This window comes from Callithrix jacchus, chromosome 1 (genome assembly GCF_049354715.1).
Source record: "Callithrix jacchus isolate 240 chromosome 1, calJac240_pri, whole genome shotgun sequence".
In the NCBI taxonomy this organism is placed as follows: Eukaryota; Metazoa; Chordata; class Mammalia; order Primates; family Cebidae; genus Callithrix; species Callithrix jacchus.
The window spans coordinates 19,109,792-19,134,611 of record NC_133502.1 but is presented as its reverse complement, the minus strand read 5'-3'; the positions used below and the strand labels follow the sequence as shown (position 1 = coordinate 19,134,611).

Here is a 24,820-nt window from a genome sequence, read left to right as displayed (position 1 = left end):
CACCTCGGCCTCCTAAAGTGCTGGGATTACAGGCGTGAGGGTTTTTATTTTTAACAAAGACAAAAGAGAAAGAGGAGAGAAAAGACAATGGCACATTTCTAAGTGTTGTATCAGAGCCTGAGTGTAGAAGTTGTGTTATGATCCCTCTTGGAATTTTTTTTTTCATTACAAACCACCTCACAGTATGATATAATTTATCATGATTGTCATCCTAGGCTCAAGGGAGAGCAGAAACAGAATGCTAACAGATCTCATGTAAGGACCTATGTACCCAAGTGAATGGTTAACCCCCAGTGAAATCATTGCCATCATTGGGTGCCAGCCACCAGCTACTGACAGTAGTTGGCCCCAACTGCCCAACTTTAACTTCTAAGCGGTTGGTTTGAATTCACATCAATCAATAAATATTTAAAGCAAAAATCACTCAAGTGCATAAACATACCACCCCAAACTCAACAACCACAATACTGTATGTACTTCCGTTTCTTTTTATAGACAGGGCATCTCACAGTTAGTTCTCCCTTTTCTTTTTCTTTTTTAAAACTGCATTTTAATGCCCCATGTTTGTTTAAACGTTTGTCAGGATGTTGACTCAGACCGAGATTTTATTCAGGAAAGAAGAGGCTATAATGTCTTTAAAAGAAGAAGGAAATTCAGTATGTTTTCTGCAATTAGCACCATAGAAGTCAGTTAAGATGCCTTCTGGAAATTTCTAATAGATGGGGGTAAGTTAGAATGACAGCAGGCAGCAAATGAAAACAGCACTTGGCAATTTGGGAATCCTTTTTTGGTGACAATCTATCTGGTAGGCAACAATTTTGTCTTTCTCTAAACCTGTATAACTTGCTGTTACTTTGGCTGATTTTGATCATTAACACAACTGCACATAGAGAACTGTCAGTAAAATTAACTTCGGGCTGAATTCACGCCTACTTTCCCACTTCATTCTACTTAAGTATTTTCAGAAATCCTATCCTTTCTTCGAGAAACACTGAAGCAAAAGAGCTAGGAAAGAAGGTGGCCTAGCAAGAACCTTTTTGAGATAGGGTCTTGCTCTGTTACCCAGGCTGGAGTGCAATGACATAATCACAGTTTATTGCAGTGTCGACCTCCTGGACTCAAGTAATCTTCCTTCCTCAACCTCCCAAATAGATAGGACTATATGCACCACCACACCTGGTTAATTTTTTTTTTTTTTTTTTTTTTTGGTAGAGATGGGGTTTCACCATGTTGCTTAGGCTAGTCTTTAATTCCTGGGCTCAGCTGATCCTCCTGCCTTGGCCTCCTGAAGTGCTGTGATTACAAGAGTGAGCCATCATGCCTGGCTGAGAATGACTATTAAAAAAACAAAAAAACAAAAAAGGAAAGAAGGTGGCCAAACTGCTACACCTCCCTTCCTTCGCATCATTACACATCAAGTGATGTCAAATGGTCTCACCATTTCATTAATATGTTTAAACCTCAAGTCTCTCTCTCCAATTCATGCTTTCCTATAGATTGGATTTTTTAGCTCAAGTTTAACTGGCTAAAATATAAGTACATATTCACATCACTAAATACAAAGACAATAGTTCACAAACATGCTCCACTTTCCATGTTTCCTACCTTTAACAAATTGTGTCATTATCCAGTTGCTCCATTTATATGCCTAGGTCCTTTTCTTTCTTCTCTTTTTCTACAGTAACACTTTACTAATCGCCTTTTTTTTCCCAGATTTTCTCCCTGCAATACCTCTGGTATCTACCCATCATTTTCCATGTGCCAGCACCATCCAGTTCAGACCTCAGTCATTCCTCACCCATTTATTGCAAAACCTGTGAAGAAACCTGCTTCCTTGGGCCACCCTTACACATTAGCTCTACGATGTAGCTAGTCATCCTTCCAACAGGAAAATCTCTTCATGTCACTTTTACAAAGACTGCACATAAAATCCAAATGACACAGAATAGTAAACAAACCCTTCATGACTTGTCCCCAGCAAACCTCTCCAGCCTCATCTGTCACTTCCTTGGCCAAACTTGAGCCCCAGTATTCAGCTACTCACAGGTCCCTGGACCAGCCATGATTTCTTTACCCTGTTGTCATTTCCATATGCCTGGAGCTTCCATTCCTTCCCCGGCTTCAGTTCTTTCTGTTTCTTGTAGAGGTCAGTTCTTGTGGGAAACCTGTGACAGTGTACTGTATCTCCTCCAGCAGGGCATTGTGAATCCTGTGTATGCAAAGAATTTACTGCAGCCTGGCATGGTGGCTCACGCCTACAATCCCAGCCCATTGGGAGGCCAAGGCAGGCAGATCACAAGGTCAAGAGATGAAGACCAACCTGACCAACATGGTAAAATTCTGTCTCTACTAAAAATACAAAATTTAGCTGGGCATGGTGGTGTGTGCCTATAGTCCCAGCTACTTGGGAGGCTGAGGCAGGAGAATCGCTTGAACCCAGGAGGCGGAGGGGGGTTGCAGTGAGCTAAGATCATTTTATTGCACTCCAGCGTGGGTGACAGAGCAAAATTCCATCTCAAAATAAAAAAAAAAAAAAAAGAATTTGTTGCAAAGGAGACTTACTTTTATATTCCATCTCCCTCTATCTTAAAAACTCTTTAAAAGCAGGAATTCTGTCTTTTTAATCATTTATTACTGAATCCTGAGTATATAATTTAACCCCAGGGTGATAGTAATTTCATGCTTTATAAATATTGCTCAGAGAATGAAGAGATGGCAGAGGAAGATGTCTTAGAAATCAATATTACAGATGTGTTGCTGTTGCTCCAGTGAGGTCTTGGGGAAATTATTCACCCCGACTGGATAACTTCAGCTCTTTCATCTTTGGAGTGAATATTTGGTGAGGACAACTCACTTCTTAACTGAATGATGTTGAGGTGGTAACAAGAATTCCATCCACATTTTTACTTTCCAGTGTTTGGGGAAAATTCAGTCATTGTGTAACCATAAGTAGAAATTCAATAACTTGTTTCCTAATCAAAGCTAGAAATCCATATAAATGCGAACAGTGAGTGCTCTGCCAAAACTACATACAAGTCAGCATTGAAAATAAGAAGTGGCTTTTTAGACGCTAGGCTCCTAGAAGAAGACCGCTTTTATTTTCTAAATGCATTATGTTCTGCAGTAAAACATGTGTTTTATATTTTCCCAGGCTACAAACACATGTCGTAGTGTACACTATTTGTACTATAAGTAGCTTACTTTTAAAAAATAAAAAGATTGATTTGTACGCTTCCTATCAAAATCTTTATTTGGTTCTTGGGCTTTTTGCTTTATTTCTGTGAAGAGATAGCTCACGCCACTTCGGTACTTTCTGATTTTCTTCCTGTGCTTCTGAAAGACAACTATCTGTAACCTTTTGTAAAGCTATTCATCATGAAATTATAACATGGTATAGGTTGAGACACACCAGGATATTTCACCGACTATGGGGACAGTCAGTAACAGACCTGCTTATTGTCCCAGGAGTGAAAGCCTGGTTTTAAAATGTCAAGTGTCTCTGCAATGCCTACTTCCAATTTACTAGGAAGAGGAAGGAAAGATTATGAAGTGACTAAATGTATGGGTATTTAGTATATCCCCCCAAAAAAAGGAAAGAGAAAAATTGAATTTATTAGAATTAAAGTTATTATAAGAAAGGAAAAAATTATGGTAGTCCTTGAAATACCTCCTTCTTATTTTGAACTTCTTGAGATGGAACATGAATTAGTGGCTATACAAGAAATTAGAAATTAGCCTGGACCTTAGAAACTTTTGGTTTTTATATCTATAAAAAAAGTATGCATCCCAAGTTGTACTTACATTCTTAATCAAAAATGTTTTTAAAAATATGCAAACATAATTAGAAGGTAAGTGGGTAAATTGGATGCTTAGTAATCAACATTTAGTTATAATTTATGTCTTAATTAGTTTCCTTATAATTTAATTGATGAAAATTATTTACATGTACAAATAGCCACTGACTGTGAAAGCAGTGGAGCGAAGATACAACTTAGAGTATTTTCCCAACCAATAAACTAAAAAACCCTTTTAGCAACCAAATTATTTTTGTAGTCTATTGTTGAGGACATCTGTCCTGTTAACTATGACAATGTGAGAAAGCTGTACTAGTGAACTGAAAAACTGTTATTTTGAAGAGCAGGGTTTCTCCCCCTCAGTACTATTAACATGGGGACAAGAAGATTCTTTGCCATGGGGAGCTGTCCTGTGCACTGCGAGATGCTTAGCAGCCTCTTGGCCCTGCTTCCGCCTCCTGGACACCAGGAGCAGTCCCTCCCAGTTACAAAAACCAAAAATGTTTCCAGGCACTGCCCCGAGGTGGGCCACTGCTCTAGTCTCCTAGTGTTCTAATTAGGTCGGGGATGTGCCATTTATCATTACTTAAAGCACTCAGTGATAGTACAGCACTTAGTTAAAAAAAAAAAATGGGAAACAAATGTCCATAATATTGTGCTAGATGGTCTAAGAGAAATAAGAACTCAAAGTATTAAAAAAACAAAAAGCGGCCTGAGTTGACCTAACAAATCTACTCAGTCTCTACAGGCTCTCAGGCCAGGCCCTTCACATTTTTACCCCTCAATTTTCTACCATAAAAAATGAATAATACTAATAATTCTCTCATAAGATTGAGGTGCCAATCAAGGGAGCTAAAGCATGAAAAGGACCAATGAACCACACGGATGAACCTGCAGGGCGTCATGCTAAGTAAAATAGGCCAGGCACAGACACACAAACGCTGCATACTCACACTCATGTATGCAACCTAAAAAGTCAAACTCAGAGAAGCAGAGAACAGACGGATGGTTACCGGGGCTGGTAGACTGAGGGTCAGGGGAAGATACTGGTCAAGAGACAAAAAATTCAGTTTGACAGGAAGAGTATGTCTAAGAGATCTATTGCACATTATGGTGACCGTAGTTAATAACAAGGTATTCTATGTAATCCCAGCTACTCAGGAGGCTGAGGCAGAAGAATTGCCTGAACCCAGGAGGCGGAGGTTGCAGTGAGCCGAGATCGCGCCATTGCACTCCAGCCTGGGTAACAAGAGCGAAACTCCGTCTCAAAAAAAAAAAAAAAAAAAAAAAAAAAAAAAGGTATTCTATAATTTAAATTGCAAAGAGAGTAGATTTTAGTGTTTTCACCACACACACACACACACACAGTATGCAATTTAATGCAAATGTATATTCACTTAACTATTTCACAATGTATTCACGTAGCAACAATGTATTCATGTTGTATACTATTCACATATATTTTTGTTTGCCAGTTAAAAACTACATAATGATCTTAACCAAAAAAGTCCAGCAAAAATAAATAATAATCTTAACCAAAAAGGCCAGCAAAGATACTAGCACATAATGAGTATTCAATAATTGGTGTATTTTATTAACAAAACCTGATTCAAAAAGTAGTTCAAGAAATGTTTTTTGCTATAATTACAGGGAAAATTTCTCTTTTTATCATGGATCAAATGATTTTAGATAAATGGAGTCAAATTCTCCCACACAGCTCTTACAATTTCAGGAATTTAGAATTAGCATAATTCTTGTTAGCCTTGGTTATTAAGAAGTGGCGTAAGCTAATGGTTAAGAACATGAACTTTAGAATCAGACAGATGTAGGCAAACAACCCTTTCTCCAGTGTGATTTTCTGTGCCTCACTTAGGCATAAAACTATACAAACTGTAAAGCTGTAGTTTTGTTTTGTAATTTACTTTCCACTTATTTGGGCTTGGAGGTAGTTCTAAAACAAACAAACAAAAAAATCCTGATGCTTAAGAAACATTGAATTAATGGTGTGGCTTGAAAGTTAAGAGACAATAGAAAAGGAAGATAAGAGAAAAATGTGCTAAGAAAGTAAGGAGAAGAGAAGGAAACATACATTTAGTGCCTGCTACATGCCAGGCAGTCCAGCAGCTTCTTCTGCAAGGATGATCTATTTAATCCTGGCCATAATACACTGTTAGCTTCATTTTACAGAAGAGCAGCAGAGGGGTGTTATAACTTACTCGATAGCATACAGAAAGTAAATAACAGAATGAGGATTGGCACAGAAGTCACTCTGACTCCAGAACAGCTGTCTTGATCAACCACCATGGGCTGCCTGGGTACACCCAGCCCTAACAGTTACAGAACTGTTCTTTATGTCCAGCTCTTGGTGACACTACACAGAGAGAATACTGAATTTTAGCAGGTAAGAAAAAGCAATAGTCATGCTCACATAAGTTATCATCTTAAGGAAAGTAGCTGTATCATTATGATTATTTCATCAGTTGGCTTGGGATACTAGCCTGTTTATGGAGATCAGATTCTATTTTAAAAAGAGTTCAGAAGTGTTATTGCCAAGAATTACAAAAATACGAAAGGGGAATGCAACATTCTAAAATCCAAAACATTTCTATAAATGAAAGAATCAAGGTGTCAAAGTACCAAAGTGATGGATTTTTTGTGTGGTTGGGGTAGACTCCTTAACGTTAATGGTTTTGTTATAATGTAGAAAATTTTATGACACCATTATCTTATACAAAAGATAGCCCATTTTATAGATATAGCAGTCCCCCTTATCCTCAGCTTTGCTTTCAAAAGTTTCATTTACTCAAGATTAACTAACTGCAGTCTGAAAATATTAAATGGAAAACTTCAGAAATAAACAATTCATAAGTTTTAAATTGCATGCTGTTCTAAGTAGTGTGATGAAATCTCACACTGTCCTGTTCCGTTATGCCTGGAGCATGAATCCTCCCTGCTTCCAGAGTGTCCCCTCTGTACATGTTCCCTGCCTGTGAGACACTTAGCTGTCTCAGTTGCCAGATTGACTGTCCAACATCTCCATGCTGTGCTCACATCATCCTTATCTTACTTAATAATCGCCCCAAAGTGAAAGAGTAGTCTTAATTTTTTTAAAGTTTTCTGAATTTACAAGCCAGGAAAAATATATTAATGTACTCAGAAAATTTGTTGAAAATGCCATTTGCCATCCTTAGTCCTATCCTCTGAGCATAGCATTGCATAGGTGCTCGGGACACTTTTGAAACGCACCATGCCACCAAAAAAAGTGACATTTGCTTTGTCATAGTAAAAGAGTTTGAGAAGCATGCAGCACCTCCTGAGATGAATTTCTTGGGATAGAATGAAGCAATTTTTAATATTAGCTCACATGTATATTTGCACTTTATGATATTTATTACATAGGCTCAACTAACAAAAAAGTAAAAAAAAAAAAAATTGGAACCTACTGAGGCTTTGTAACTCGACTAAAAGCCTGTCAGTATGAATGGTTTGTAGAATGAACTGCTTTTAGACTGATACCCTTTCATTTTGATATTTGTTTCATAAATTCGTCACCCAAATCCCCTGGTGAAATCTCCCTAATGTACACTGAACAAATAAAAATGACTCAAGATGTAAGTCACTACTAAAATCTTCTGTTCATTATTTCAAGAGGATGTCACTAACTGACCAAGAATACGTCACTTCATCAACTATGAAATCTTTAACAGATCAGTAAAATAAATCATAACCAAGTGCATGTACTGAGAGCATGTTTCTTAAAAAATGCATCAAGTGAATTTTATTTTCATCTACTCACATGGGCGATGAGCACTCAATGGGAGTGAAGATTCTTTTGGAAGGAACAGATGAATTTCAGGAATTATATCTATGTGTCTGCGGTGTTGCTGGCAGCAGCTTTTCCTAAGTATCTGCTCTTATTTTTACAAACTAAAGACCACCTTTGGGAGGAAAAGTTTTACAAAACACACCCAAGATTTATTTTATGTGAATGAATGAATAAATGCATAAATAAGGATTTTGTTTCATGCAGGCTTTTAGAAACTTGGCCCTAGTTTGTTTGAATTTCTTCCCATCTAGAAGTGAATCTATGCTCTCACCTTTGGAGTGTGAGACTGTTTGAACATGGAATATAGCAGAAGTGAGGCTGTGTTGGGTTTCGTACCCAGATCTGAAGACACTGGCAGCTCTTGAACAGAATGACCAGCACGTTGGTGACTTTTCAAGGTGTGTTTCAGGTTACCCCATGTTGCTAGATTACCCAGCCTCTTTTTAAGCAGAAATGGGAACATAAACATATTTTGGAACTCGCTCTCTCCCAATTCTAGCATACATGTCTATTCATTAAATTTATATATATATTATAAAATCAGGTATTTGTTTCAGGTTCAGAATCAAGGTTTTCATGTTCCACCACTGGACCATGGATATTTACAGGGGCAGAAGAGGTGACAAAGGTAATAAATTCCCTCATTCTCGGCTATGATACTGTAAGCACTGCCTTTCTCTTGAAAATAAGGAAGGGTTGGGTAGAGGCCCACATGTGGAAGACCCCAAAACCAGCGCCAACTTGCAGCCATATGAAGGAGTCATCATGGCTGTGGATCCTTCATCCATGTGAGCCACCTGCCCTGCCAACATCCTGTAGAATGCACGTGAGCTGTCCCCACCAAGCCCTGACAAAGATGCAGATTCGAGAGCAACATAAATTAATGTTGTTATTCTAAACATGAGTCTTGCAATAGTTTGTTGTGCAATGGTAGATAAGGAGACTATGTGTAAAACAAACAGATACACTAAGCAGTTATCTTCAAGAGAAAGGCAATGCTTACAGTGTTGTGGCCAAGAACAAGGAAAATTATTACCTTCCTCATGTATTCCACTCATGTAAATACCCATGGTCCCGTGGTGGAACCTGAAAACCCTGATTCTGAAGCCAAAACACAATACATGATTTGATTTTACTATATACATACACACACACTATTATGAAGATTACTATATGTATACTGTATGTATATGGAGAGAGAATATGTATGCATATATATTAGAATTGAGTGAAAGAGATATTCTAAAATATTGTTTTTGGCTTCAAAAGTAAATGTAGTCTATATGTGACATAAACCAGGTAACCTAGGCAAATGAGGTAACCTGAAACACACCTTGAAAAGTCACCAGCCTACCAAGGTGTCTATGTGAATCCTCCCAGTTCCTGGTTACTGTCTGAGTTTTGAGCAGAAACCAGAAAACATATATGGACTTCCCAAAAATAAGAGTTCTCAATACTAACACATAGAAAGTAAGAAATAACAAAACAAAACACAATTTTCTCTAACTCTGCCTCAATTAAATTGCAATTAAATTAACATCTCAATTAAAATACAGTTAAATTGACAATTAACATCTCTGGTGGGGTAGATTAATATCAGTACTAACACAAAACTGAACAGAACCAGAAAGGCCTAATACTTATAACATGGGACCAAATCTAATAATCAGTCTAGTGTTTCTAAATTATTAAGTTCTTTCTTCTCTTTTCTAAAAAAGTAAAAGCAGGGGAGGAGTAGAAAGTGCTAATTTTCCTTCTTTCTCTCTCACTTTTCTCTCAGCCTAAATGATTCCCTTTCTTGGGGTAAACATTTGAGTGAATGGGGGAAAAATAGTAAAATGAGGAAAAGTAGTAAATTCTAAAGAAAAAAACAGTGGCATCTACTACTAGGTATATATTTTTTTAACTTGTGAATTCATCTAATGTCAAAGAATTTAAAATAAAGTGCCCTGACATAACCAGAAGTAATTTCTGTCTCCCCAACAGATTGGGAAAATTTGAAAGAATGGGTAACATCTAGTCTTGGTGAGGGAATAGGGATATAGGAACTCAAACGTAAGAAATTGGAACATAAAGTGGTGAAATATTCATGGAGGCAATTTAGCATCAAGTATCAAATGCAAAATCCACATTCTGTGGACTCAGTAGTACTGCTTCTCAGAAATCCTGCCCATGGAAGCACAACCACACGCACGCGAAATGTTCACTTTTGCAATATATCTAAATTTTAAAAACCAGGAGAACTCAGAAATCAACCAACTCTAGAAGAATCAATAAACTGTGGTGTATTTCTTCCATGAAATATTATATAGCCACTGTTAAGAATGAGATATAAGTATACACCTCTATCTACCCACAAAAATTAAAAATTAAGAAACCTTAAGAAAGAATGATAGATTCATAGGTAGTAACAAATACATATCTCCAAAACATAGAATTAGGTAAAATAATACATCTGAACTGATACATCTATTGTACTCACTATACATAAAACATATGCATGTGTGTTTGTGTGGGGGCACATACATTTATGTACACACACAAATATGTAGCTGCAAATGCATATAAATTGATTAGGAGACCCACTCTAAATAATGCAAAGTGGTTACCTCTGCATAAGGGAGAGAGATTCCAGAGAGGGATGAGAGATAATGTGGAGAGAGGATTACGGAGGATTGTTTATGTACTGCTGGAGTGATTCATTGCAAAATTTCTTTTCAATGAAAAGTAAAAGCCTTCAAAACCAGACTGGTGACAAAGTGTCTGTTTCTGTTCATCCTCACGGGGTCTAAGAAACCGTGGTTTTGATCTTCTCAGTTTTCACAGCTAAGAGTTACCTTGCCCATTTACCTCACTTGGGATTTAGTCCATCAATACTGTGCATAGTTCCCATGTCCCGGCTGCCTCTTGGGTTTCTAGGATTATACAAATCTGACACAATTGGGATCCATTTTTCTACTGCTTTTCTAAAAATATTCAACTTTCGTTTCATCAATTTCCTACCTGCTTATTAATGTAATTTAGTGATCACTGCCTGCACTGAGAAAGCTGTTGAATAATTCGATGCAAAGTGTTTATAATTTCAAGCTATTTGCACCAGTTTCTATCTACCAACAGTGCATATTGTCACTGTGACATTTCCATTGTTGTAACTGCTACTCAGTAAAAGAAACAGAAACATTACTTCATCCTAGATCACTCTGCCATGTGTATAAGTCTACTTCACCTTGACTCAGTATTCAGAGAAATTTGTAGAAAAATGACTTATAGAAAACTCTACATTGAAATTAGCTTTGGAAGCACTATATTTGCAAATGTGCATCATCTGGAAAGCATTTATTGAGCACCTTCTGCATGAATAAATGTGGTCTAATTATTCTGATAAACATTATAAGTGAAAAGTGAAATCCCTTACCTCAAGCAAGTTTGAATTCCGTGAAAGACAATGATCACTCATATCTAACAGGCAACTCTTCACAGACATTTAATTATTGTTTACTTTGAAAATATTTACTGGACTCTTATGAGTATAATTGGGTATGATTCTAAGCCCTGAAATAAATCAGGAAATAAAAGAGGAAAGAAAGAAATAACTCCCTTCCTTCATGAAGCTCATACTGTCCTGGGGGAGGCAGGCAATGAGAAATAACTAGATTAGAATAATATTTAGATGATACATGAGAAGAAAATCCATACTATAAAAATAGGGAAAAGAGTTGACCATTGGGAGCACAGGCAAGAGAGGGAGATGCAGTGGGCATGAGCACAGTTGCAGAGTGGTGAGGGTCACGCTCAGCAGGAAGGTGGAGTTCAGGAACTGCCTGAAGGAGCTGAGGGAGTTAGCTTGCAAACGTCACAAGAGATTCCAGGCTAAGGGAACAGATGAGGCAATGTCCAAGGGCAGCTGTGTTCCTGGAGTGTTCGATGTACATTATGAAGGTCAGTGTTTTGAACTGAGATGACAGATGTTAAAGTAGGCAGAAAGTAGGGTGAGGCCAGATCCTGTCGGTCTTTGCAAGCCATTGAAAACATGAACGTTTTTATTCTGAGAGTCGAGAAAATAGTTTGGGCAGTGGAGGGATGCTACTGAACAGGACACTTAAAGGGATCACTGTGGATAATGTGTTAATGGCAGAACAGAGCATCAAGGACCAAGAGTAAAATTATGAATCCCAGTTACTCAGTTGCTGAGATATTTCAGAAAAATAAGGGATTGTTTCGGCTAGGGTGGGAGCAGTGGAAGTGGTGAGAAGGAGTCCAGATTCTGGACATATTTTGCAGATAGATTTGACAAGATTTCCTGTGGATTTAACAAGGGGTATGAGAAAAAGGAATCAAGGATATTGACCAGAGAACTGGGATGATTAAGTCGCCATTAACACAGATAAGAAGAACCAGGGGTGGAGCTGGTATAACAAAGAAGGTCAAGAGTTCAGTTTTGACTCGCTGACTTTGCACTGCCCGTCTGGTACTCAAGTGAAGAATGCACAAGGAGAGCGTGACATACAAGGCTGGAATTCAGAACTAACTCTGCGCTGATGATACATGTTTGGGAATCCTCAACATACAGATGGTATCACAGGAAATAGTACTGAATAAAACCCTCCAGGAAGTAAAGATAGCTGTATTAGTTCATTCTTGCGCTGCTATAAATACCTGAGACTGCGCAATGCATAAGAAAAGAGGTTTAACTGGCTCACAGTTCTGTAAGCTGTACAGGAAGCACGGTGGCTTCTCCCCCTGGGGAGACCTCAGGGAACTTACAATCATGGTAGAAGGTGACGGGGAAGCAGGCACATCTTACGTGGCTGGAGCAGGAGGGCAAAGGGGAGGTGACACACTTTTAAGCAGCCAGATCTCATAATTCACTCACTCTCAGGAGAATGACACCGAGGGACCGTAGCTAATCAACTCATAAGAACACCACCCCTGTGATCCAATCACCTCCCACCAGGCCCCATCTCCAAACTGTGAATATAATTTGACATGAGATTTGGGTGAGGACACAGATCCAAACCATGTCAATAGCTATGGAAGGGAAAGATGATTTAGCATAAGCCCTGGGTACTCTAATATTGAAAAACCAGGAAGAAGAAAAGGAACAAGCAAGAGACTGAGAAGCAGCCACAAGTAAAGGAGAAAAATCAAAAGAAAAGAGAATCTGGAAACCAAGCAAAGTAAATATTTCAGAGAGGAGGAAGTGATGAACAGCCATATAATCTGCCACTTGGCTGAGTAACATAAAGACCGAAGAGTTCCTTGTGCACATAGCCACATGAGGCCAAGTGGTGCCTTTAGCAAGAGCAGTTTGGATGTTGTGGTGAAGACATTTGCCTGGCTAGAGTGAATGTCAGAGAGGATGGGAAGGGTGTAAAGTACTTTTTCAGGAAGGTTTGCTAACCTGAGAGACAGAGGTCTGAGAAGCTAATAGCAAAGGGGACTAGGATCAAGGGATTGGTGTTTTTAAAATACGTTTCTATGCCAGTGAGAATGATCCAGTAAAGAGGAGATGCATGACACTGATGGGGAAAGGTAGATGCCCTGGAGCAGGCCTCTTCTACAGGCCAGAGTAGGTGGGCACTCATGCACAGTGGAAGGATTGATTCTGGGGAGGAGCAGGGGTAGCTCAGCTACTAACAGAAGAGAAAGAGTACAGGAGGTACCACTGCAGGCAGAGGGGGCTCGAGACATGATGGGGTCTGTGGATGTTCTCTTGATTGATGACTTCATTTGTCGCAGTATGGTAGGAAACAAGATTATCCGTTCAGGGTAATGTTGACAGAGAAAGTAGGAAGGGTTTAAAAAAAGGAAAGGAGACAAGAAAGAACAGTCTAGGTTCAAAGAAAAATACATCCATGAACTATGATGAACAGAAGAAGGTTGTCAGGCAGCACTGAAAGCTGACTTAAGGTTCCTGGTTATGGCTTTAAAGCGAAACTATCAAGGGGATGTGTGTTTCACCTTGGCCACATTGAACTGTGTCAGAGAAAGCACAGGTTAAAAACAGTGTCGGGTTTAACTAAGGTGGTGGCTAAACCAAGAGAGCATGCAGAACAGGAGAAGAAGAAAGTTGAGGACAGGAACCACAAGTTAACAGGAAAATGGATCTGTAAGAATACACAACCTCATACACACATGTGACACAAAAAATTGTGCAATAAGTTGTTCAAACTCAAACTAAACTCAAATCATAATCATCTACCTTCAAAGTGATTATTTTTACTACCAAGATACTCAGTATCTCAAGGTTCTGTGCCTGAAAACCACATGAAATGTACCCTTTGCCATTCTCCTCACAGCCTACGGCACAATCTTTCCACCTTAGGCAAAGGTGACAAATCATCTTTTGAACATTGATTTTCGTGTTGGAAATACTGGAAGTCTTTGAAACCAAATCTAGTGAATTAAGTGAACGACCAAGTCATGTAATTCTATTTGGGGTTCCAAATGAGGTGTGATTCCAAAGTAATCAGACTTATTTCCTTGAATGGCTCATAAACTGGCTGTGAAGAAAATTAGAAAAGAAGAGTTACACACTTTGGAATGACGGACAACCTGACTGAGAAAGTGCTTCTGGAAAGAATGAGTTTAACATTGGGCTTGTCGAGGGATGGAAAGGAAACAGGTTGCCAGAAAGAGGAATGACATGAACAGGTAGCTCTTGCATTTCTACAGGCATCTTAATCATAAACTTTTGATTTCATTTGCATGTATCGCAATTTATCCTTCAAACAAATGAATAAAGTAGGCCTTAGAGATTCACTATATTATAAAGAACATAGAACACTCTCTTCTGTCAATACTTCTAATTTGTAAATAAGGAATCAAAAGTATTGAGTTTTAGAAACTTGTTCAAAATCACAGAAATAGTGAGAAAAAGAAAACAGCCAGTAAGAGATATGTCTCCTGGTCCTAACTAAAAGTCACTCAGAATACTCTCTCTCAAACTGACATGGTCCTCAAAATTTGGCAGAGGAAATGAGCAAATGAGTTTCTGTTTCTTGATTTCCTACTGCCACTTGTTATAATATATGCCCAGGGAGAGGAAAGTGGAATATTTTCCTCCATGAGGGCTCCAGATCAATGATTCTCAACTGGGGATAATTTTGCCCCAAGGAGACACATGGAGACACAACTCTGAGGGTGAGGGAAAGGGTTGCTACTGGCATCAGGTTTGCAGAGACCAGTGATTTGCTATGCATTCTACAATACATAGGATAGCACCTTAATAAAGAATTACTTGGTCCCAAAGGTCAGTAGTGCTGAAGTTGAGATGTGTATATTTGGGAAAATGGAGATATCTTATAAATGTTTAATTCTTATATTTAACATATTAGAAACCAGGAAACATTAATGGAAACTAGACCTAGGTTTCTGGGCTTTCAACTAGTATTTCAACAGGAATATATTTGTAAATTTAGCACTGAACATGGAAACTACCATTCACAAGTAGCCCATTATGTGTTGTTATTTTCCCAGGAATAAATTTCAACTTTAGAAATTATGTTTCCTGGGTATAATAGCATTCTTCTTTAGAACCTAAGACAGCTGGTCCAAAGTGTGAAAAATGCTGATGAAAGATGGTGTTGGTGGGATCATCTACAGCACCCTGTGGTAAGAAAGGATAAAGGCAGGCAGATCAATTGGAAGAAAAAAGTAGGTCTCCACTAAAAGTCTAAAGAAGTTTACCAGGAAGAAAGTCACATTTGAAAAAGTCAGGAGGCCCAATGAGGCATGACTGAGTCAAGCGTCTATTGGAGAGATCAAATAAAATATACAATGAAATCTCACACTTAGTAAATATAAGATTACAGACATTACTGGGCAGCTGCCTAAATTTAAACTCAGCATGTTTTTGGTCAAATTGTAAAGAATATTTTATAGAGGAACTTCATATAATGTGGATATCAATGACTTCCAAAAGAATAATTATGGATACTGACATTTAATATTTTCAAACTTTATTTTCTATTAATTAGGAAATAAGGTTTTGGCCCTTTCTAGATGTACTGTAGTTAATTTTCAGTTTGTATTATAAATTTCAGTTTAATATTCCTGTCTTTGCCTCTATACTTCATAAATAGAATGTACTTATGTATGAAATCAGCAGCAAGAGAATTTGCTTCCCAAAGCCATATTTCAGAACTCACCAGATTGTGTGGCTGTTGAAAATTGATTTTCCCTCACCTCCTGGTATGAACATGCAGTTTTTATTTTCCAAGGGGAAACACCTGCAATCAATTGATGAACTGCTGTTTGTGGATCCAACTGTCACAGGGGCCACACAGTGGCAAAAGCCTCATTAACATGATAGGAATGTGCCCACACATGCATCACTGAGATGCAGGCTGTGAACATAGAGTATTGTCCTTGCAGATTCTATTTTTTAAAAAAGCCTAACTTTCAGAACTACATGGTTCTGGCCCTTTTGAAATAAACACCACGGTTTGGTGGTATGTTTGTGGTTAAGATACACTGTTATTTTCCTTCTTTGTCTGCTAACAGTGATTTTCCAATTTCTTCTTCCTAAAGTAAGAGCAGAAAAATTTCACTGAATTTTACTAAAGGTACTGAGTCTGAGAGTCTGAGCAATTTAGAAATTGCTTTTGACGGTATTCTGCATTGTCACTAAGAAGGTTTCTTTAAAAAAGTGAGAGAAAAGTTTTTATCTTATAGAATTATGACTAATTGTATATGTGTACACAATTGCTATTTTCACAAACCTGCATGGTGCAGCTTTATAGTAAAATATTCCCACTTCTTAGAGCATCTGCATACCATTCTTACACACAAAAGCGTAGAATTTAGGTGCTATATGTGAACAAAGAAATAATTCTGTTTCACCAATTTTCAGAAGAGGACATGGGAACCAGAGATTACACCAACTATTACAGTTCACTTAATTTGTGACAGTCACATAGGAACTGAAATAAATCCCAGAATAGTTTGTCTTATGCAATGGCAAAGTTGAAGCTTCGGTTGATTAGACACCAAAAATTCCCCAACCTGGTCAATTTGGGAAATTATGTAACTTTGCATATACCTACTTCATACATATTAAATGCTCGATAACCTCTGAATGAACTGAAGTATTTTTATGATCTTTAAGAGATTTTTCCATGAATTTATTAAGCACTTCTATTTCCCTAATATCTTGCTTAACCCTCAGTGCACTATGGTGAAATCAGCAACACTTCTACCCTTAAGAAATTTAAAGACTACTATGGAAAACACAAAATTGTATAAATGCAAAATAATAGGATAGATGTTAAAAGTGAAGCATGTGATAAGCACAGTGCCACAGACAGGACAGACCTCAGTTTCATCTAGAGGCGCTGGAGATGCCTCCATAGGTGAACAAAATGATACTAACGTGTTTGAATGACTTTTCTAAGAAATGTGGAGCTTTTTTCTAATATACCACATGTCAAGGTATATTATGTAGGTTCCCTTAGAGCTAGGTTCCCTTTATGAGATAATAAGAATAATGCTTTAATAGGACAATGTGAATTTTTTTCTCTTTATCATATAAATAATGAAAAATGTAAAAGAAATGAAAATATTTCCCTCCTTCCCATTCTCCATGCTTCTGGTAATATTTGCAGAAAAAGTCTTCCCTGCTAAGAAAATCCCATTCAGTGCAACTGTAGAAAACTTGGACCATCAAGATCTATTATGAAAGAACATATGGGAAAGATGCAGAAAAAAGGAAGGAAGAACCTCTGTGGGAGAGGAAGGATGATGAACTGTGGGGATCTGGGGGAATGTGGAGCAGAAGCTGTGGATAAATCTGAGAAATGTGCTTTAAAAGGAAGAGTAGCCCCAAGAGACCAGGCCAGGGCCACCAGTCAGAACACGCGCAGCCCACGGGAGCTGTGAGCTTTCCCACCCTGCCTCCCAGGGAACTCTCACTATCCCTTGTTTTCTCAGCCAGTGACGACTTGCCTTTGCCTTTTTGGGCTTCCAGCATCTCATCCACAATTTCCCACTAGAAGTGACGCCAGTCCAGATCCCAAGACTTTTCTCCGAGACAGTATGACTTTCTGGTGTGGATAGTTCTGCTCCCCAACTTGGGCATCATGTATCACAAGTACCTAAGACACTGTAAGCCCAAACGATCAGGGAACCTTCTGCAGTGACACTATTCTTCCACACTTACACTTTCACCAAATGGAGGAGGACTGGAGGCTGGATTGAAACAGCCTGAGGTGCCCTGGGGCAAGCTGGTGGTCTATGAGTTATGCTGAAAAAAACTGTATTCTCCATAGGCTGGGAAAATGGAAAGGCCTTTGATGCTTCACTGAGCCCCTCCTTTCCCTCTCCTTCTAGTAAGTGCGCTTCTCAAACCTCAGACCTGAGAGTGCATACATTTTGCATGTAAAACCCTGAAAATGTCATTAGGTTGAAACGCCTCTTAGTTTCCATTCTTACCTATGAAAATACTTTTTCAACATGTCAGATTGACAGCTACTGAGCCATTCATGGCATAATACAATGCATGCTCTCTTGACATTAAAAAATGTGATTTCTGAATCTTTGAAACTGAATTGTCTAAGACTCAAATGCTCTAAGAAGAATCACTAACTTGGAAACATTTGCTACCTAGACAGTCACTCCTTGGCATGACTGAGTAGTCCTTTGCTGAGAGATTAACTTGCTGGAAAAGAACTGTGCTATATTTCTACAGTGACCCAGAATCTAAGAAAAAAATCTGGGACCCAGAATCTCAGAAAGGATCTGGGACCCAGAATCTAAGAATCTGTGTGCAAAAGGAAGAAAGCAAGTAGCTCATGTAATCCAAGAAAGCTTGGAAGAGCAACTACCGTGCTGCTTTTCTGTCAACTCAATTAAAACATTTACGGTAATGAGGGAATATGTTCTCTTTCCGGTTCCACAAGGGGGCATAGTTTTAAGGGCAAGAACTTCTCAGCGCCTTGCCCCCACCCCATCTCTCTCCATCTGGGAGATTTAATGATTTATGTATAAATTTCACTGGCATGGGAAGAAACTAAGAGTCAGTCACCCCAGCGGAAGTTTAAAGGAACCCCTTTCATTGGCCAGAGGACCTTGGGGAGGTGGGAATTTCTCCAGGATAAATTCCCCTGCTCCTTCAGCCACACAGGATTTCCAGCTCTCTGGAATCCCCTCCCACATAGTGGGAGCTCTCTTTCCCCTCCTGGATTTCCCCCCTGGGATCCCGCTTCCATACCCTCTTCGTGGCTTCCGCCCAGTGTGGAAGCTGCTTTCCTCTCCTGGATTCCATCTTTCTGGATTCTCTCACTCAGTGTGAGAGGAGCTTTCCTTCTCGTTTTCCCTCTCTGGGAAACATTCTCACTCAGTGTGAGAGCGGCTTCTCCTCTCGCTCAGTGTGAGAGCTAGCTGTTTCTTTCTCTGTCCTTCTCCTGTTTCTCTTTCTCTACTTAAATAAATCACTTTCTACAAACACTTTTGAGTCCGGCATTTATTACGCACTGCACCGGGATCTCTTCTCCCATTCTTGGGGAGTGATAGACCAAGAACCTGGAGAAACGTGTTCTCAGGGGAACTGAGGGCTCCCCTGAACCCCATCACAACAGTAAGGTGCTATAGACTGGGTGTCGTGTCTTCATTCTAAGGAAATGCTTTCAGAAATACTGGCTTTGGAGCCAAAACTGTATGGATTGAGAGTAACTTTGGCAAGTTTTCAGAATTTCTACATTTTAATCTAATTATTTGTAAGAAGGAAATATTAATGCCTCAGGATATCTGGGAAAAAATAATTTTTGAGACATCCTTGCAGCAATATGGAAGAATGTGGAGGACAGTATGGTGGGAGAAATGAACCAGACAGAAAAACAGACACTATATGATCTCACTTATAAGTGAAATCAAAAAGTCAAACTCATAGAAGCAGACAGTAGAATGGAGGCTACTAGGGGCGAAGGAGAGGGGGACAAGAGGAGGTGATGGTTAAGGGAACACAGTCTCAGTTGTGCAAGATACAGAAGTTCTAGAGATCTATAGATCTCTAGAGCCCATAGCTAACAATACTATAGTGTATTCTTAAAATTCCTAAGATACTAGATGTTATGATGAATGTCCTTGCCATAAAAAACATTTAATACGTTTTTATGTATGTACTATGTGTGTACTTGTGTATTTTGCATGTCTAAGTATGTATGTGCATGTGTGTCTGTGTATATATGTGAATGTGTGTATATGTACCGATGTATATATGTGCATATGTGCCTATGCAGATATGTATACATGTATGTTGTTAGCTATAGGTGCTATGCTAAATACCAGATGTCCAGAATTCATTTATCTTTCATAACTGAAACTGCATCCTTAACCATCACCTTGCCATAAACTGCATCCTTAACCATCACCTTGCCATAAACTGCATCCTTAACCATCACCTTGCCATAAACTGCATCCTTAACCATCAACTTGCCATAAACTGCATCCTTAACCATCACCTTGCCATAAACTGCATCCTTAACCATCACCTTGCCATAAACTGCATCCTTAACCATCACCTTGCCATAGGCCCCTCTCCTTCATCTCTGGCATCCCCCATCCTACTCTCTGCTTCTATGAGATTGACTACTTTATATTTCTTATATAAGTATTATGTGTCCTTATATATGTATGCAGAGCCATACATATATGCGTGTATATACAGGCAAGGGTATTATGTGTGCATATAGTTATTTATATATAATAAAGTTATAACCAACTCAATATTCAGAAAGTCCCACTTTCCTCTCCTCTATTGTTGCATTTGCTGGTGTCCCCAGAAATCACAAAGCCCTTTGGAAGTATTATTTCCCACTGCTGACAAACACAAGAAACAAAAAACCAGTTTCTCTCCATCACTGGTTCTATCCATGCCAGCAGGTATCCCATTGGACTGTGATTACCTGCTTATCAGCCACCCCACTAGAACGGGACTCTTCGTGGCTGAAGCACAGCAGTTATTCTATTTCTCTTGCATTTCTCACCATGACCAGAACTTGGCAAGTACCAGATAAGGCTTGCTGGCTAAAGTTAATAACCAAATAACTGAATGAGTGAATCAATTGATCCATCATCAATCAACAGGAGTAAATTAGAGTGGTTCATAATAATGTTGGTGAGGTATTCAAGAATGATTCAATACACAAAGTGATAAAGGACTATGAGAGTCTATTCTCTGAGAAGCCTTCAGTCAGAAATGTCAGGTCCAAGGAAGAAATGACATACATAGCTTGCAAGTTCAAACCTCCAATGCCTGCAGGGCTTAAGAAAGTAACAAAAAATAACAAAAGAGAAAGTTCTGGATACAGAGGCAAAGGAGAGTGCACACATGCATTCCAAATGCTTTTTTAATTGTTTGTCAATGTTGCATGTATTTTTCATTTTCCATTTGCTGGGCAGGCAAGTCCAGTACCTCTGTAGGGTCTGACTCTCAGGAGGTGACTTGCTAAAGGTCTTCTGCAAAGTTAAAATTGAATTCATCTTGTTTGCAAGGAGCTAACAAAGCAAGTACTTCCATGACTAATGTCGCTCTCTACCCCTGCCTCCCAGTTTCTGGCTTCATTTTTTCATTACCATAAAATCATAAATGGCCACATTCAAAGCTCAGACTGACACTGTAAGATGTGAGGAGGCCATGCCAGTGTCTTACAGGCTACCCAGCTGTACACTGTGGCCTCTCAACGGTTGACTTTGTCAGCATCCCCTATCGTCTTCCTACATGACAACTCTGTGAAAAATACTAACTGATCTTGAGATAGCTGCAATACAGACACAAAACAGCTTGCGGTTGCTCTGTCACCAGGGATTCCTAGAGGAAGGGAAGAGGTAAGGTGATTAATGACACCAGCAAGGAAGGTTTTATCTCCAATGAGATGCTTATGTAAGACAATCTGGCTTTTGCAACTCTCTCTTTCTGCTTGTGTTTTATTGGAGGTCAGAAGAAAAGTGCATTTGTAGGTGAAGTTCTTCCCCTTGCGCTTTGATTTGTTTTATGGCTCTGTTCTTTAGCCAAGTGCCCAAGCACAGAGGAGAGGAAAGAGCACTGGACTTGGAGTCAAAAGGTCTGTCTCAGGCCTCAGCTCGGTGAACTCGGGCAGATCAGCTGACATTTCAGAGCTTCAGTGTCTTCATCTGAAAAACGAGCTAGCAATCTATGCCTTGCCTTTTCCTGGGCTCTACAGCGTTTCTGCCTACACCCCTCATTTTGTCCTTTTAGCATTAACCTCCTCGTAAGTAAAAAATTGAACATGTACTCAAAATTTGATACATAATTCTGTCTTGTACATGTTTTATCACTTAAATATGTCATGTAGGTTAAACATAAACAAAAACAGAAACGTTTGGAAGTTGACATGAACATAAAAGAAGCTGTGTTCTCTCCATCCCACTGCCACCTTGCATGTCCCATGGACACCTGCTCATCACTTTGGAGACAATGATCAGCATGTGATAGATTATTTCTTTAAATGTGACTTTTTGGAGTCTTGACACTCAAAGTACAGTTCATGGACCAGCAGCATCCACATCACCTAAGACCTATGAGAAATGCAACACTGCAGATCCCACCCCAGACCTGCTGAATCCGAATTATCTGCATTTTATTGTAATCTCCCTAGGTGATTAAGTGTGCCCTGACATGGAGCCTCTTTCTTGAAACAATTTCCTTTACTTATAAAGAATGTTTGGTTACCTTTCAAGACTCCAGGTATACATAGCATTAGTCAGCAAATCCTTCCTCCTGTCCCCCAACTACCCCCTTACACCCACAGAGTTAGATGCAACCACGTTTTTAATTCCACATACCTTTATGTGTCCATAGCATACTGGCAAATTAGATGCCTACTTGATGTCAGAGATATACTCTTAATCACACTGGTCAGCCTTCTCGGTGTTTGGTAGCATGCATGAAAATAAATAGCAAAGACCTGTAACCAACCCAAATACCCATCAATGATAGACTGGATAAAAAAAATGTGGCACATATACACCATGGAATACTATGCAGACATAAAAAAGGATGAGTTCATGTCTTTTGCAGGGATATGGATGAAGCTGGAAACCATCATTCTCAGCAAACTGACACAGGAACAGAAAACCAAACACCACATGTTCTCACTCATAAGTGGGTATTGAACCATGAGAACACATGGACACACTGGGGCCTGTCGGGGGTTGGGGAGGTATAACATTAGGAGAAATACCTAATGTAGACGATGGGGGGATGGATGCAGCAAACCACCATGGCACGTGTATACCTATGTAACTAGCCTGCACATTTTGCACATGTTCCCCAGAACTTAAAGTATAATTAAAAAAATAAAAAGTTCAAGAGTCTTACAAAATAAATAAATAAATAAAATTCAAGGGAGCCTGTCAGAATCAAATGAGACAATGTGTGTGGAAACGCAGTCATATATTTATTCATTCATTTAAAAACATTTCTTAAGCAGCTACCAGATGTAAGGAATATTCCCAGGCATGCGGTAAAAAGAAGACAGAGGCACAGTCCTACCTTTGGGACCTCCAGTCCTCAGTTCTATCCTCTTTCCTGGGTCATTCCTGTGACTGCTATAGCCCCAGGCATTTCAGAGAGTAACAGCACTCCGTGGGAGTTCAGGTGTTCACCCTTGGGAGAGCCTTTGGTCTGGAATGTCCAGGTACCGTTTTTAGAGAAACCAGTCTCTGAGATTCCCGAGGACCCTAGCATAGCTCCCCATGTCCTGGACTCTTTCTTCATTCTCCTTCCCTTGGGGTTCAGCTCTTTCCTCTTGGCTGAACTATTTTCAGCTGCAAAACAAATGCAAACTTACTTATCTCTTTAGTGGGGAAAGCCAATGAATAAACCCAAATGGATGTTTAAGAATTTAAAAGAACGTAGTAGAGGAAAGGCAAATTCTGCAAAATGTCATTGTTCTTTTAAGTTGATATATCCTAATTATAATGGTCTTTATATGTGGTTCAATGAAATTGCCTCCAATTACAAAATAAAAATGCTTAAAATTAATTTGTTATCACTAAGGAGTAAAATTTTAGAGCACCTGATATCATGGCCTAAATAAAAACTTGAAGCCCAGAAAGTATACTCTAAAAAACAGACAATGTCACATTCAGTGCACCATCTGTCAGGATGGACGAATTTGTCTCTAAATAAACACATTTAGTTAATTCCAACGGCTCAGAGCAATTGATGCACCTTGCCTGCAGCCCAGGCCCCAGCTATAAAGAAAATCTGTACTTCCTGGTTACAAATACAGGAACTACAGCGTAGAAGAAAAAAGAACCCGCCTGTGAACCGTCACTCCTATATAATGGAATGTAAACTTTCAGTCTGTTAGTCACCTGCTTTTATATCACCTTTAGGAGCTGCTCTCTCTGCTCGAACTGTCATACCCAGTATTCAACACCAGAGATGAGTTTTCTCTAAGACTTAGTTGTCATCTGTAATTCTAATGCACTATTTCCAAAGTATTTATTCATAGATTGGTGAATTTTAGCTTATCACAGCTTATCACAACTGTATCTTTTCTGAGTTACTTGTAAGTTGCTGAAACTCATTAGTAAAGTGAACATGAAGATGTACTGTTCTATGTGGATGGCATTCTCTGGAATTGTTCAGTGCCCAATCTGCACTACACTACATGGCGGCACTGTTTTTACTGTTTCTCAAATTTACTTACAAGTTTACAATATCGGTGTTATTGGTTGTATCTTTTCTAATTTAAATTTGTAGACTGGTTTTATAGGTGAAATATTAATCGCAGAAGAACAACTGGTTTTTCTCATGGAAATGCTTAACCACAATAACATGGATAGTGTCACTATAATTACTATTTAAAGAGGGAAGTGGAGAATGAGGCAGAGTGGTAAGCTCATTAATTTCACTGCCACTAACCAATATTCAGATCCAGCTCAGAGAGCAAGGCCAAAAGCCACATCAATCTACGCTACGAATGTTTAGCACAGTGAAATGGAATGTCACAAAGCAAAGAAAGGAACAGGCTGCTCTGCCACCATGTTGACCTTGAAGCAACAAAATAGAAAATTTAATTACCATTTGGATTATCTTTCTATAATGATGTCTTTATTATGGTAATGATTAAATTTTAAGTAGAGTTATACACAATAAAATCAGATTCTTAGCAGATTCCACTGCTTGAATTTGTAAAGATACCCTCTCCAAATGCCTTCAAGAGTAAAATGC

At 38.9% G+C, this 24,820-nt stretch overlaps 1 long non-coding RNA gene across 1 annotated transcript in view; it reads right to left on the bottom strand.

Moving 5' to 3' along the window:
• The window catches only part of LOC128930267 (uncharacterized), a 110,096-nt gene that overhangs the window by 1,198 nt on the left and 84,078 nt on the right, over positions 1 to 24,820 (bottom strand). The window lies entirely within an intron of this gene.